At 37.4% G+C, this 15,800-nt stretch overlaps 1 protein-coding gene across 4 annotated transcripts in view; it reads left to right on the plus strand.

Moving 5' to 3' along the window:
• SIPA1L1 (signal induced proliferation associated 1 like 1) overlaps positions 1–15,800 on the plus strand; it is a 197,449-nt gene that overhangs the window by 54,644 nt on the left and 127,005 nt on the right. For 2 of the 4 annotated variants that reach the window (XM_053979928.1, XM_053979931.1), the window contains exons 2-3: positions 9,577–9,673; positions 13,500–13,678. The gene's annotated coding sequence lies outside the window, so the exon portion shown is untranslated. Of the gene's footprint in view, positions 1–9,576; positions 9,674–13,499; positions 13,679–15,800 lie in introns of those variants that run through there. The other 2 variants (XM_053979929.1, XM_053979930.1) reach the window with 2 other exon arrangements.

The raw sequence follows: 15,800 nt of genomic DNA on the forward strand, positions 1-15,800 counted from the left end.
TGATGCTTTTGTCCTCCTGCAGCATCTGCTCCTTCCTACCTCCTCTGCTTACAGATGTGTGCAGCTGCAGGGTGGGCTGAGTCGAGGGATCAATTCTGCTGAAAGCCAACACTCCCAGAGACAGGCCAAGAGAGCTCTGCCTCTCCCCAGCCAGAAGCATGTACGTGCTTCATAATGTGTTTGACTGGCTCTGTATGGCCTTAATAGGATGTTTCTGAAATTGGCTGACACTTATGGTATGTCTGGGTTTTTTTATAAGTAGGATTTGTTAAAATTGTGCTTGTGCCCCAAGTTCTTGCTCTAAATTGTTTCAATTCCATGTAATGCATTACTAATGTTTTCTTTCCTGAGCTTTTCTTAGGCCCATCAGAAACCAATCATCGTGCATTTGTAGTAATGATGCTGTCATATTGTTAAGACTGGATAAAAATAATTTAAGACCTGCCATAGGCTTCTTGTAGACACTGTCAATGGCATCATATAACCCTATGGATTTTCATAGTGGGTCTGCAAATGTGTAGGGAAAAAAAAATGCTGTTAGGTAATTTAAATGGCCACAGTGCATCTGAGATGGTCTTTTCTACATTTTCCTATTTGTAAAACAGTGTGAAGCTTTGTCTCTGTGTTCTCTTGCAATGGAAAAAAATTAAGATTGTTGGATATTACTTCAGGCATGCAGGAAAGCTTTTTTAGATAAGAATGATGTGGACAGTATTTCAGAATGATTACTTGACTTCAGATATCTTATTTGATGTAAGAGAATAACTTCTTTTGCTGGAGACATTCCTGTATCTACATATTTGGAGGAATGTCATGTGGAGTCCACAACTTCCACCTAATAGCATTGATATCTAACTCTCCTCTTACTGTAGCTCACTGAGTTGTGCAACTTTTCAGTTGTTGGATATGAATGGACAAATAATTCTATGAAAAATTAAGGGAAAATGTGTTAATATTTTCTCTCAAGATTTATAGCCACTATTTATTTTCACATTCAGCTGGTGGAATATACCTTTGCTGGCATGCTTGTTTGGATGAACCATTCAGACAGCATTCTTAAAGCCTTTATTTAGAAAAGTGTTTATGTTCTGCACAAAAGGATATAGGGAAGCAGATGAAGAATTGATATGTTCCTGTGGATTCTTGACTGTGCTGGATTATGATTCAAATGGACTAAAGCAGAAGATGCTATTTGGATTGTGAAATTACTGAAAAAGAAATGTTCATTTGCAGTAGATACAGGTTTTATGCTTTTCTTACAAATTCTCCTTTTACATTTGGAATTCTTAGCTTGGTGTAAGATTAGAGTTTTCTCTCTAATGGAAATCTCTGAGACACAGAGTGTATTGAATAAAGAACTGGATGTGGATAGTGGGTGCTTCTGGCTGGGTGAGTCGGGTTCTTCTGTGGCTCAGCTGAGCTGCTGAAAACAACATGACTCTTCTGGAGGTGTGCAGCTGCTGGTGGAGGTGTTTGCACCTCCTCTGTGGTTCTGTGGCTTGGAAAAAAAACACAGTCTCCCTTATTGCCAGTGTTGTGTTCTCCACACACCCTTTTTAGTTTTAGGTTAGCATCTAACAGTAGCTTCTGCAGCTTCTGTAATTTTTGGTCAATTACACTAGCCTGGTGCTGGAGGTCTGCAGTTTATAACACTGGAGAACCTTTCCTTAAAGAGTATCTTTTTGTAAAGTAAAAATAAACTCTGTTTCTACATCTAAATAAAAAAAAAAACTTACATTGTCATTTAATTAAGTCAAACGTGTGTTGTCATTATATTTAGTCACTATTCTGCTCTTGTACTTCCAGGTTATGTTTTTCTCCAGCATGAATGAACAATTACTGAAGTGTAGAATCTCAGGTTGTGGTCAAGTAGAAGCGTTTCATGTACTTCATTAAGAATGTATAGCCTTACTGTTCTGTTCCTTCATAATCTTAATTTCTCATATGAATAATTTTCTTAGTTTGTTTCATTAGAATTGCAGTTTCATTAGAAACAAGGGTCTAGTATTCCTCTTATGATAAAATCATGAATTGTTCAGCAGTGTATGTTTCTCTCCAAGGGTATTAGTTACAATAGGTTTTGACTGCAGCATTTGTAGATAAACAAATGTGCTATTTTAGTCCCCTTCCAGCAGAAGACCCCTGTCTTCCTTATATCTCCATCCCCTAACTTGAGTTCAGTGTTGCATCTCATAATTATTCATTTGGCTTCAGACCATGGTACTTTTAAAGGTTATGGATCTAGTGTCAGAGTCAGTGTAGTCCACTGACACCAACTGGGTACCTTTCCTGGCCTTGAGTTGAACATTTGAAGCTGGGAATGAACTTTCATGGATCCATAATAGTTAGCTGTAATAAGTCTCTGGATTCACAAGGTATTTCTTGTATTTCGCTTTTGGTTTGGGTTTATTAAAAGTATTATGTTCAGAGTGTTCTGCAATTCTCTTTCTTCCCACAGATAAATGAGCACAAAGTTCTTAGAATGTAACATTTCCTTTTATTAATGAAATGGCAGCAACTTTGAAATGGACAAGAATCAAGGCAGATTCTAAAACTTGTCTGTTCAGATAAAAATCTGGCATTGAAGAGGCTGCTGCTGTTCAAGGCTGGGCATGTAGTTCAAGAAGAATTATATTAGCACTGAGTTTTCTTTTTTTTAATGTGCAATTTTACTAATATTCTGTAGCTCGTTCTGCTGCAATTCAAATATTTTCTCATTTGAAATGGAGTATAAAATCTAATTTGTTTTTCCTTTACCCTTTTTCCTTGGAGATCTATCAAATTATCCTCTGCTTTAGATTCAAGCTCTTCATGGAAATTAATCGTTCTGACCCCCTGTGAGGTAAATATTATTTTCATTAATAGGAAAATTGCAAAGCAGACAAGTAAAATTGCTTGCTTGAATTATGCAGAGCTCTAGACATGCGATCAAATTGCTAGACTGCCTGTTTTCAATAAATTCTTTACAAAACTTTTTTAATGCAAGCTGTAATAATATTGATACTGTCTAAGCAGACAGAAAAATACTTTTTCTTGTTTCCTGAAGCGTTGTGTGACCAAGAGGACAACTATGAAATATTTTATATCTTGAAAAGTGGATAAATGAGCTGTCTACTGAAAAGAATACAAAACAGTTTGGAAGTTTGCTGGTGAAACAAAGAATCCTTTTAAATGTTATCTTAATCTGGCAAAAAGCATGAAGGTCCTTGAATGGGCAGAGAAACCTCAACTCTAATGGAAATGACTGAGTCTGCCAAGTGAATCAAATGGGAATGAAGATGTAAGATGCTTGTGTCTTGTAAAATAACAGATGTTCAGTTTCTGTGAAATGCAGGAGAGAATATCTAGAATATCTTACTTTTGACTTTTTCAGTAGGATGGAAATAATGAGTTCTGCTTTATCTCAAATGCCCTGTAGATGAAATTTTTTTCCCCCTTGAATGGAGGCTTGTAACATAGCAGAGCAGAAGTTTGTTTACATATGCAAAAAGCTTTCTAGCTAAAGAATCGTGTCTTGTTATTATAGTTGAATTTTCAGTTAGGGATAGAAGATACGATTTATGGAGTGTCAAACTTGGAGATTACTAAGATTTTCAGTTTGACACAGTGGCAAAGCTTTTGAAGACAAATTCTCCTTAACAGTGTAATTTTTCATATTACCTTGGATATTCTGAAACTATAGTATGTAGTTAATACCTCTTTTAGTGAATTTTACAGGCAGAAAGCATCTATACAACTTTTTATTGGGAAACTTCCTTCTGTAGCAGGTGGATGTTGCTGGTGTGCTGTGAAGGAGGCTGGAGACTTAGATAAGTGATGCTTACAGCACTAACCAGAATCTATATTTGGATACTCCTGGCTTAAATGCCCTTTGTGGTAAAGGGTCAAGTAATGGAGCTTCTGCAATATTCCAGTATGTTATGAAAGATGGGGCAAATGTGATTTCACGCCTTGTTTGGTGACACATGTTCAGTGATAGCACTTCATGGCTTTTACTTTGTACACTGTTAGGTACCTCTTTGCCTTCTTGTTTTGGACACCTAATTTGTATAGCTAATGTTTTTGTTCAAATTTTGTGTATTACCAGTTTATTGAAGTGTTGCTGAAAAGCCTTCCTGTAAAGAGAAGTCATTCACCTTTTCCATGGGTACTGGAAGTTGGAAGGCCAGTATTTTGGATGAATACTTGGCTGCTGGATGACCCTGGCAACTCATTGTCCTCTTGCCTTGATTTCTCCTTCTTTACGTTTTATTTAATGATATGTACCTTATCTGCTAAGCACTTTGAACACTTATCAGCCTGTGAAAGCATCATAACAGCAGCATATTCTCTATGGTGCTTCTTCTGTTTTTAATGACAGACAGCTTTAAAATTCCAAAGTCAGTTGAGACACCAGCTCAGTCTTTCTTTTAACAGCAGACAGGTGGCTTAAAATTACCTGGGGGAAGGGCTGGGAAAGCAGAATGGAAAAGCAGTGTGTTTGTGGATGTGCAAATTCTGTGCTGAATTTGCCCTTTCTAAATGTTTCTCCAGTATTTTCTGCCGTAGACAGATTATTAGTTCTGTCTTTGGCAGCAGTAACTTATTCTACACTGTAAAATCCTTCTTTTGTAGCTTAGCTGTGACAGCTAGATTGAAGAGTAAAATAATTACTTCTATGAAGAGAAAGCCTAATTTTTAAAGAGGTAATATTAGTATGAAGGATGGGTCATGACCTAATGTAAGTGGCGGGGGAAGTGGACTCTCTGTATTTGTTGTTTTTCTTCATTGCAAACTGTCGTATTTGCATTCCTTGCACTAAAGTGCTTACTGTTATCAGGAATAACTCCAAAGTTCACATTTTCAGGTTTGTGCTCTGTAAACTCTGTTTCACTTCAGTTAGTCCAAATCTGGACAAAAGCATTAGTTCATAGACAAGGAGCTCTTTCAATTTGGTAGCATCCTCTTTGTGTTGGTATTTTACTTGTAGAATGTACGGTTAGTAAAGGTAAACATTAAGCCACTGGTATGCTTTTACAGTCACACTGTAGAAAAACTGCTCTCAGCATGGAAGTCTCTAAGCCATGATGGTTGTGAATAATCAAGGAAGAGTTACGACTTAATTCAGGAGAACGATGTTGTGAACATCAGAAGAAGCCTTTTCCTATTAAATTAATTTAAATGAAATTTTCACTACCGCTTTTGAGAAAAACATTAAGAATTCCAGTAATTGACTCCTGTTGACATGGCAGCAGAGTAGTTAATGAATTAAATGCAATGGTACTAATTTTGATTGATACTGTATAATTATGGTGTCAAAGGTATTTAACTTTGTATCAGGCTGTAAATCTGCATCAGACTTCTAGTCTACCCTTGAGACAAAAAACACATAAAATGGGAAAACCCAGATGCTCCCCCAACCTGAGCTATTTTGCAAGAGTATGGGAAAGTTAAAAGGTTTCACTAGTTCAGCCTACTTCCTTGTCAGTAGCATATCCCTGAGAAACTCCTGAATGTCTTAGTGTCTGAAAAGCAAAAAGTAAATGTTCTCTCTGAATTTTGATGTCAGCAGCAGCAGAGTATCATCTGACAGCCCTCTATGGTCTTCTAGCTTTTTTTCTTTCCTAATAGCTTTAGTCTGACTGGAGGTCTTAAAGCCTGAAGGTAAAAGACAGCCTTCCAAACTACCTTGAGCTGCTCTGTTCTCACTAAGAAGTGAGAAATTATCATGCAGGCTTACCTTCATTTTTTACCTAAAAGCAAAATCTATGGAGAATACAAGAGATCCGATTATTTTGGCCATGACTCTTGAAGCAAGTCTTCTTTAACTTGACAAGCTAAGCATGAAGGGATATGCTTTCTTAGGATGTACGTTCTATGTGTGATTCATTTGTTGTGTAATATTTTAATGTATTTTTGGTTTGTTGGAATTTCATGTTGATTAGTATTGAGAGAGGTTTTACTAATGTCGGAGATAGTACTTCACTGTTCACCAAGGTGAAAGTCAAGATGGCTATGATTTCAAAGGCTAGTAGTGATCTATATACCTTCTTTTATAAACAACTCCACCTTTTCTAGAATAAGGGATTTCAATTCTTAGCACATTTTTAGACCATTATTTTTTGTACTTGTTTCTACATCACCCTATTTTTTTTTTTGTCATTTCATATTCATTGGTTCAGATTATTCTTTTTTAGGAGGCTCTCCTGCTGGTGAATTTTATAGCTCCCATTGATACTTCATCCGTATCTGTCTTTCTGACCCAGAAGAATTTGTGCTTCACTGAACCTCAGGAGCATTTTATAAGTAATTTTATGAACTTAGTTGTGACTCTGCTGAGTGTGCTGCTTTTGCTTGCTATATAGTTTAGGGCAAGTCGGGCTTGGTGCTTTTCAAAATCCTGTCCTGCCTGTGTTTCTGATGTGTATGCGTAGTAGGCATTAGCCCTTAACAATCATTTAGTTGAAAAGTTGTAGAAGAGTTGAGTTTACATTGTAGTAATGTTACCTACCAGTTTCTGTCATTCAGCATCTTCAGGATCAGCATGTTTGGCTGGAGATGAAACTTAGGACCCTGCAAAAGCTTTGGTTGCAGCTGGCTTCTCAGGAGTACTGCTCTGTGGGCTGTTCTCTGCTGTGGTAGTGTTCTGTGGGTGCAGGAATTCAGTCATCTGCTAGGCACAGGGCTTTGAAGTTACCAACCCAAACACTCAGGGGAATTAGGTGCTGAAGTCCTGTCTCCTTGCGACTGGTTGCAAAATAGGTTGTAGGGCCAACGCCATGGGAGAAGCAGCATCTTTTCCCTGCAGTGAATCATCTTATGTTTATTGAAGTTCACTGGTGAAACTTGTCCTGGCTGTCTTCATTCCCCTGGTAGTAATTGTGGTAATAATCAGCCAAAGCACATATGTCAAAAGCCTTTTGTTTTTATTCTGAAGAGAAAGACAGAGCTAATAAAAATATTTTCATATGTTTATGATGGCATGAGAACACGTCATAGATGCTTCTTTATTAAGGATTTATAATGCTCATAGGTGATGTCTTCCAAAGGTAAACCAAGAAGGATATTTTCCACTGATGCTTGTTCCTTCTTTGTTTTGAAAATCTGAGTTCATTAATAGGACATCCTGAAAGGCCTGCTTACTTCTCTTAGGAGTAAGAGGGACTGCAGGCTATGTAGGGTAGGGAGGAAAATATTTTTTGTAAGCCTGTATGAGAAAGATATCTGAAATTCTTGTGGTTATTTTTTCAGCAGTTTCAAATACTGTTAGATTCTGCTGAGATTAAATGCTAGTTATTCTTGGTGTTCTCAGACAGCATTCTCTCTCCTTATGTTTTTAACAAGCTTTGTCTACAATTTCAATACTTCTAATGTTATTAATTATATAAGACTTTTAAAGCTTTGAACTGCTGTTCTGCAGGTGACTTGCTGTTTTATGAGAACAGCTTTTGCAGGTTGTGGGGGAAGTGAAGCATTCCTTGGGTAGGTGGAATCCCTCAGATTCTGAGATCAGAGGGATGAATCTGCAAGGATTCCTCCTCTTGCTTGTAGTACTGCATATTGATAGCTGGAACACAGCAAACAACCCTTGAATTGTCTTCAATTAACACGTTTTGGTTCGTTCAAGGGTGATGTCAGAAAATAGCCTTCTTCAGTAGAACCAAGTTCTTTCTTCCCTCCCTCCTTATCTACGCCTACAGTGATGTTTTTTCAGCTTTACAAGTGTGTGTTTTCTCACTCTCTCTGCTGTGTAGGCGGCCTTCCCAATCACAATTGAGCTTCACAGGCAATCTTTTATCAAAAAAAAAAAAAAAAAAAATCATCTTTACACAGCAGGTCTATAATTTAACACCAAAGGAAATGGAGAGTTCTGGGTCAGAATTGTGATGCATCTTATTAATGCTTGAATTGGAAAAGAATTTCACCCTAAAAAAAAATGGAAATGGTTCTCTTGACCAGAAGGCCACCCACTACCTGTGGAAATTATCTTTTTACATTCTACCCAAATGATTTGCCAAAATGTCAGTTGCAATGACAAATACACTTAAAATCTTACACTTACTTCATTAGGCTAAGTTATAATTGAACTTTTCTATTCTAGAATTAGAATGGGATTCTAATGAAAAAGACAAACTCAGTTTATTGACAATATGAAAGTTAAGAGGCAGTTCTTCTAGGAGTGTTGCCTTATTTTAAACATGATTCTAGTTCTCTCTGCCTTTTATAAACTGCTTTTGCTGCACTGCATTATTATTTTTTGTGTTCTGCAGCTCTTTTGCTGATGCTTCTCATTTCACCAAGGTCTTAATTTCGCACAATATTTTGTAAATAAGCCTAAATTTAACTTGCAATAAAAAAACCCCTCAGCTGTATTCTTAATTGCTAAAAAAAGATACCAATAATTAGTTTCTTGAGTTCTGTTGATAACACTATTTGCTATTTCTCAAAGAAATTTTGTTGATGCTAGTGTTCTTGCAAATAGGTAATTCCAAGTTTATTCAACTCCGTAAAGGAGTACTTTTGGGAGAGTAGCAATGGGTGACTTAAAATTTGCTTATTAACCTATCAAATTTCAGCAACAATTATTACACATAGCCCTTGTACCCTGGTTTATGTACAGTTTGTGCTGCCATTGCAGCTGAAAGGAACCATCCTTCTCTGCTTATCCTGTCTGGTACCTTTTCTGCCTCATGTCAGCACAGGTGCTCATGTGAACTAGATTGGGTGTGCAGTGAACTAGATTGGGGAAAACCAGGCTGGAGAGGAATCTAGGTGTTTTTCTTTAGACTCCTTACTTAGAGCTGGATTTTAATCTCTCTTTGATATGATTCACTGTACATCTCCTCTAACACGTGAGCTTGGTGGGAGGAGAGTAGGACAAAAATTCCTTGGCAGTATGTGCTCTGTCTCCAGCTTGTGCCTCTGCAGAGTTCTCGGGACTGCAGCAGAAATCTCCATGGTTACATCTGTTTGCCTGGTCTAATTTTAGAGGACTCATATCATCTAGAGATGCAAGCCTTTTGTAGCAATAGACAGAGGTCAGATGTTAAGAGTAATTCTGAAAAAAAATACAGATTATAATACAGGACCTGGTAAATAGGAAGGACCAGCTTTGAAACCTTTAAATTTCCTTCTTCACTTGGAGACTTCTTAGGGTACTGCAGCTGGTGGCTTAGATAAAAACTCCTGCTCTCCCTTGTTTTTGGCATGTGTTACAGACTTTATGTTGAGCAGTGAGGGGAAAAAAAGTGGGCCACATCACTGCTAAATGTCCCCTTTCTTTCAGGCGTTGCCAAATGTGTGTTGAATCTCTAAATGCCTGGCAGAATGTGTTCTGGAAGAAAATAACGATTCAGAGGAGGGATGATAAAAGAAGGGTTGGGATTGTTATAGTGAGAAAATTATCATACAGGCGTTCTCAGATGTATGTGTAAGTTATGTGCAAAAAATCAATAGATTCAGTTTTGTAAGCCTTCATTGTTGCTTCTGGCTTCTCACAAGCACAATTTTCAGAACATCCTTTACCTTTTGAAAAGTATTTAATTTGATTGCTTCCTATTCAAATTTTGTTCATGCCCATGACCTTTTTGCTTCTAGGTTTCACTGTGGTATGAGTCATCAGAAGTAGATTGTGACGTCCCCTGGGAGTTTTTGCTGAAGCTGCATGTGTCTGCTTTCTCAGGAATTTGGATAGGTAAGAGTGCATATTCTGCTTTCTGTACCTTCTGACCTTTTGGAGTAATGCTAGTTGTCACAAATTGGGTGTTGTTTGCTGATATGTGTAATGTTTCATGCAGTGTGTAAGGGGTGGTCTCCAGCAGGATGGTTTACCCTGGTAGGCTGGCTGCCACAGAGTGCCAGACTGTATCCCAGGCTGTTGCTGAATGCTTCCTCTATACATCAGTGTTTTTCCAGGAAGGACATGCAAGGGAACGAGCTGGTTATTCCCTCCTGCCCACCCCCCCCCTCCCCCCACTAGCTATGTGTAGAAGGGTTTGCAAAAGCAAACTGTGTTCAGGCTGTGACAGAATGCCTGCTTTTGTCACATTTTCTGAAACACAGCAGTTCTTGTAGGTGGTTTCTTTTAACCCACTTGTGAAACTAAACTCATGTAAGGAAGAAAAGGATGATTCTTCTGGATGTGCCTGATCCTTGAAAAGGACTGGCTTTTACTACATGATCTGTCATTTCACAGAGTAATGTAATTAATTAAAAGGTAAAATGGATGCAACAAGTGCGAGACGCTGCAGTTTTGCCCATGCAGCCTTGCCTTCTGCCTTGTACCAGATGCAAGTCCTTGACAGGTGTGTAATGACCTGGTTCAAAATGGTATATGAAGAAGGTTGGAAAATTGCAGTGTGTGGGTTTGGGGTGTGGAAGGATGAGAGATGAGGAACAGTGGTGTTGGCTTTGTAAAGATGGGTGGGGTTGGATTTGTTTTCGATGGATCAGCTTCCTGAATTAACTCAACAGGTTGTGCAAGCAGTAGTGTTGCCTGGAGGGAGGTGACCGGAATTGGCTATGGACTGTAGGGAGAACAAAATTGGAGATCTCAGTTAAGATTAGTTGAAACAGATTTGCAACAAGGCAGTAAAAACATAACCCCCTCCACTGAACACGTTTTAATCATGTGTTTGTTAACACATAGTGAAACCTGTAGGTATAGGATATGCAAAGGAAGTCCAGACTGGAAGTAACAGTGTAAAAAACATTGCTGTCAAAGGAAAAACCCTCCCTTGTAACATTGGTTCATCAGCCTGTTGGATGTCAAAACAAATAGGTTTCTTATGTGAGAGAATCTGCCCTGTAGTTGTTGCAGATGCCTTGAAGGATGTTGTTGTATCAAAAGTGTCAGTTTAAAACTTTCCTTCTGAAACATTGTCGGCATAAGCTTCATCGTGTTGGCAGAGATTTATCTTCTGAGGTTTGACTTCTGGTAGTGATAAAAGCTTTCCTTCTGAGGACGTATATACTGGAAACAAATATATTTATACACAGATCTAGCAGAGCCCTTGGAAAAGGCTGTTTTAATTATTTTGTCTTTTTCCTTGAGTAATTTTACCTTTTCATTTGGCATCACCTTTAGTGTTGATTTTTGCACACAATCATAATTGGGGTTTTTTTTTTATATATAGCTCTAAAATTTACCACAGAGGAGAAAATAGTGTCCATGTCTTTCACAACATACAAATGTTTGTTTCCTTGTTTTATAAAGTTTGTGGTTCTAAGAGGCTATTTAGAATCATGATACTAGTGAACACTATAGTGGGGCATGGACAGTGAAAAAGGGCTGTCTTGAGTTATGAAGAGCAGTCTTAGTAGTTTAACTTACTGGTGGAAAGTAAATGAGTAGTTTTTCCTCCTATGTTTGGATTCCACAGTCTAGGGCTCTTGTCACATACTTTCTGTGAAGAATGATGAGGTAATTAAACTTCATTTTGCCAGTGGTGTTACCATGTTACACCACTGAAACATCAAAGCTGGTCAATTCCTTTTTATTATACATACGCAATTTTTTGTTCAAAGTGGAAATTTTTCTCAGTGGAATTTTAATAATTTTTAAATTCCAGCCTGTAATAAATTTAGTAATACAAAGTTATACTTAAAACCCACTTTATTTCCTCAGTAACAGTTCTGGTTACTGGTTGTTTATGAATGCGTAGGCTCATGGTCCTATAAACCCAGTCTTGTTTACTGAAATTCTTGAGCATGTTTTACAATTGGGAGTTGAACATAACTATATCAACAAGCAGCTTTTTTTAGGAATAGTATCACACTCCAATAAAGCTGATATTTGTTTATTTCAAACAGAGAATCTTAATTTGATTTTTAAGAATATTTAGGTGCAAAACATTCAGCAGCATAAACTTAGTTTTGTTAATTCTCCACATTCTTCTGTAGATACTGGCAGACTAAAACTTCTAAAATTCTTCATGAAACTTAGCCTCAGACTGCTTATTTGACCTGAACTTGAAATGAAAAAGAGGACTGTGGGGAGGGAAGAGGAAGAGATGGCCGCTGTATGCAAGTGGCTGATGTTGACCTTAAGTTATATATTGTCGGTTTTATCTGTACTGTTCTTTTCCTGTTGACAGGTTGAAGTCCTGTGGCTTCATTTGTTCACCAGTAAAAAAGCCTTGTTGGGTGGGGTTGAGGTGGAAAAGGCTTTGCCTCAGTGATTCTTGCTTTTTCACAGGAATGTGTTTAAGAGTACATAGTGCTGTGTTCCCTGCAAATGAAGGCAGGAGCTGTTTGGGTACTGTTTCTCTGAATGGCTAGGAGGACAGTTATACAGAATTGTGTTCCTTCCTTACATTTTGCAGGTTTTAATTTTTTCCCCAGAGATTTCCCCAAGGTTTAGTTGGTGATTATGCAAAGGATTTCTGTTATTAGGACTGTGTAGGTTTGTAGTTCAAGTTGCTTCCCTGAGGAGTCTGAAGAAAGTTAGGAAGAACCCATGCAATTAGTGCTTACAGTGTTGGCCTCTTTGTAAAGAAGGGAGGGTGTTCCTTGAGGAGTGCACGTATATATTTCAAATGCATGTACCTGTGCACACATGCACCTGTGAGTTAAAAGAAATGGATGTATTGGATGCATGTATGTTCCCAAGTTATTGATTGCCTTGTGCAATGTATTTGTACTGTGGTATTGCAATGATATCTACAGTATTATCTTTAAATGGAAAAGAAGCAGAAAGTGCTTATCCTATTTTTATGTTCTTTTCTGTTTAAAAACAGTGTGGTGAATTAGTAGAAGTTGGTATGTGATAGTTGACAGATCAGTTAATGTATTTGAGAACTGGTGAATTGCAGTAAGATCCTTCAGCAAAACAGGATAATATTCTTAATAGCTAAATATGTCCATTTTAATAGGGAATAGGTGTTCCTAATAAAAATTTCACCTTCATTTCATTGTGTATGAGACTGAAAGAGTTGGATATTCAGAAGGCAAGTGTAAATGAGTGAATGAAGAGAGGAAAGCCTGGATCCCATTAATTTTTGTCTGTCTCTAAGTTGGTGAGGATTTTATGCTTTGACATGTTTTTTCTTAGTCCAAAATGATTATTTAATAGTATGGATTGTAATGATCCATACTCTCTTCTGTTACAGGCACTTGCTGAATAGGCAGGCCAAGAATGAGTCTGCAAACTTCCTGATTTCAGAATGGTTAGGTACACCCAAGTTAGCATTAATCTACCTAGCCTGGATTAAAAATGATTGCAAGGATTTAATAGCACAGATTTTAGAATAGCCTGTTTGAGGCTGACTAGAAGTCTGGGTGCTTCACTGCAATCCTGTGCCCTGGAAATTGAGGGTTTTGTAAAATTGAGTTCTGTAGCACATATAAATGTGGAGAGCTGTTGGTAGATTAAATACATACATTATTCTGTGAATTTTTCCTAGCTCTCCCCTTAAGGTGGTAGTAGTGTAACTTAGAACTAGTAAGTATGTACTTAGTACTTTATATGATTACAGATGTATGCTGATTAATAAACAAGATGTTTTCTGTTTATTAAACAGGAGAGCAGCTGATTCTGCTATATTAACATTTCATGGGACTGGCTGGTGAAGAATGAGCAATTGTCGTGTTTTGATTTTTATGCATTGTTCAGCTTGCACATTGCTAAAGTACATTGTGCCGTGCTTCTTAAACTTGAATAGCAGTACAATTTTACAGTTCAATATTTTCATTATTTCAGGTGAGTAATGAGAATCAGCAATTAAATAAATCTGAGACATTGAACAGATGTGAAATTTGTGAATTCCACAGATGTGAAAGCATAAGAAACCCCCCAGTAAGTTTATGTACTGAATAAAACACCAAAACCCAGCAAAGAAAAAACCAAAATAAAAGAAACCAACAAAAATAAATAGTCCCTCTTCCTCCCCCAAAAAACTAAACCCCTACAACCAAAGAAGCAACAAGCAAAAACTAGCAAACCCCTGGCAGAAGAGACAATAGAGCAGCAAAATTTGGACTACTGTTTTTATTTCCCTGCTTTTTTTTACCTGTAGAGAGCAAAATACTTTATTCCTTTATAAAATCTTTTGAGAACACATGGAACTTCTACTACTACAATTGAACTGACCATGTGATTTCCTAAATTCATGCTTCAGAAGAGATGCATCAACTTGAAATACAGCATTTCTGTAGAAAGCTTCAAAGACAATGTTTCTGGCAATACAGAGATGAACAATTCTTAAATTATTTCATCTACCTAAAAGCAAAAGATGTCCATTCACTGGTAGTCCTTTTATAACTCTCCTTGATCAAATTCCTTCCTTCTCTTGGTCTCTCCTTTCTTAATATGCATTTTAATTTTTTTCCTCCAATTTTTCAGTACCCTTCTTGAGCTGTAAAACAGAATTTCTCTGTGCCAGACAAAATAAAATAACTGCTTTCCACTCTTAATTGTTATTCTCTTGTTTAAATATTAGTGCTTTAAGATTAGCCACAGCTACGTGTTTCAAGTTTTCTGTTGGGTACACAGATTCAAGGAAGCTGACTAGTAAATTGGAGTGATGCTCAGAGCTGTCACCTGTGAAGATCAGAATTCACACTTTCCGCTTGAGATCAGAGAAGATCGGCTTGCTTTTCAGCCTAATTGTATTCACTGCTTATGCATAATGCAAACCCACAACTTAACTCTGCTCCATTTGATGAAAGATAAAGATCAGTGCCTAGTAGACAGTGTGATGCTAGCTTTACAGATCCCATCAGCATCAGGCATTAGTCATGTTTTTTTATGTATAAAACATAGCATGCATGTCTGTACACATATAATGGAAATGTATAGTTTTAGCATAGAATACCTGGTTGAAAGGGACTTCAAGGATTATCTAGGCCAATCTTTCCTGGCAAAAGCACAACTCTGTGGACACAATGACCCAGCACTCTGTTCTTCCAAATCTTAAAAGTGTTTGATGTTGGGAAATCCACTACTTCTCTAGGGAGATGATTCCAACGGCTGATGGTTCTCAGTGTGAAAAATTTCCCTCATGTCCAATTGGAATCTCCCAGGAGTGACTTGTGCCCATTACCCTTTGTCTTTTCCATGTGACTCCTTGAAAGAAGGGAGCTTCAGTTGTCTTTGTAGCAGTAATAGTAATGCAATTAATAAGTAGTGCATCCTAATAATCTTGTGTGTGGATTTTATAGCCTGTTGATCTCTTTAGTCTTATAGCCTTGTAGCTTATAGTCTTTATAGTCTTTAGCCCTGTATATGTAGATGAACTTGCCATCAGTCACTAGTTCATTCTGTCAATTCCTTGTGTACAGACTTAGTACTAGTACATAGCTCTTTAGTACCTCAAAGCTATGTTATTTATTACATTGACCTTTAATACCACTAATACATCATTTCACTGAGTCTTTTACAGCTTATAGAATTTTTTTTTTTAAACAAAGGAAGCTTTCAATTTTCTAATTCATCAGAGTAGTTGAAAAATCAGCTTTGGCTTTATGCATAGCATATTTACAGAAGCTTTATGTGTTTGAGCTGCAGTCTCTCTGATGCCTGCTCATCTGCAATAGAAAATGAAAGGAGAAGAAGCAAGGTTTGTCATTAAATCTCATCAAGTTACATTTCTGCATCTATATATGTATATTAGAAAACATTCAAGAAGAGACATTTCTCTAAACTGGCAAGTCTAGGGTGGCAAAGACTTTTAAAGTTGAGGAATTGCCTGGATAGAATTAAATTGGGATGTGGCATGGTGGATTTTTTTGGGTTTATTGCTGTTGGCATTTTGTGTGTGTGTGTGTGTGCATGCAAACCTTCAGAGATGGTGTGGGAATGGTCCTCTCCTTTAACGCCATCA

This window comes from Vidua macroura, chromosome 6 (assembly GCF_024509145.1).
Source record: "Vidua macroura isolate BioBank_ID:100142 chromosome 6, ASM2450914v1, whole genome shotgun sequence".
Lineage (NCBI taxonomy): Eukaryota > Metazoa > Chordata > Aves > Passeriformes > Viduidae > Vidua > Vidua macroura.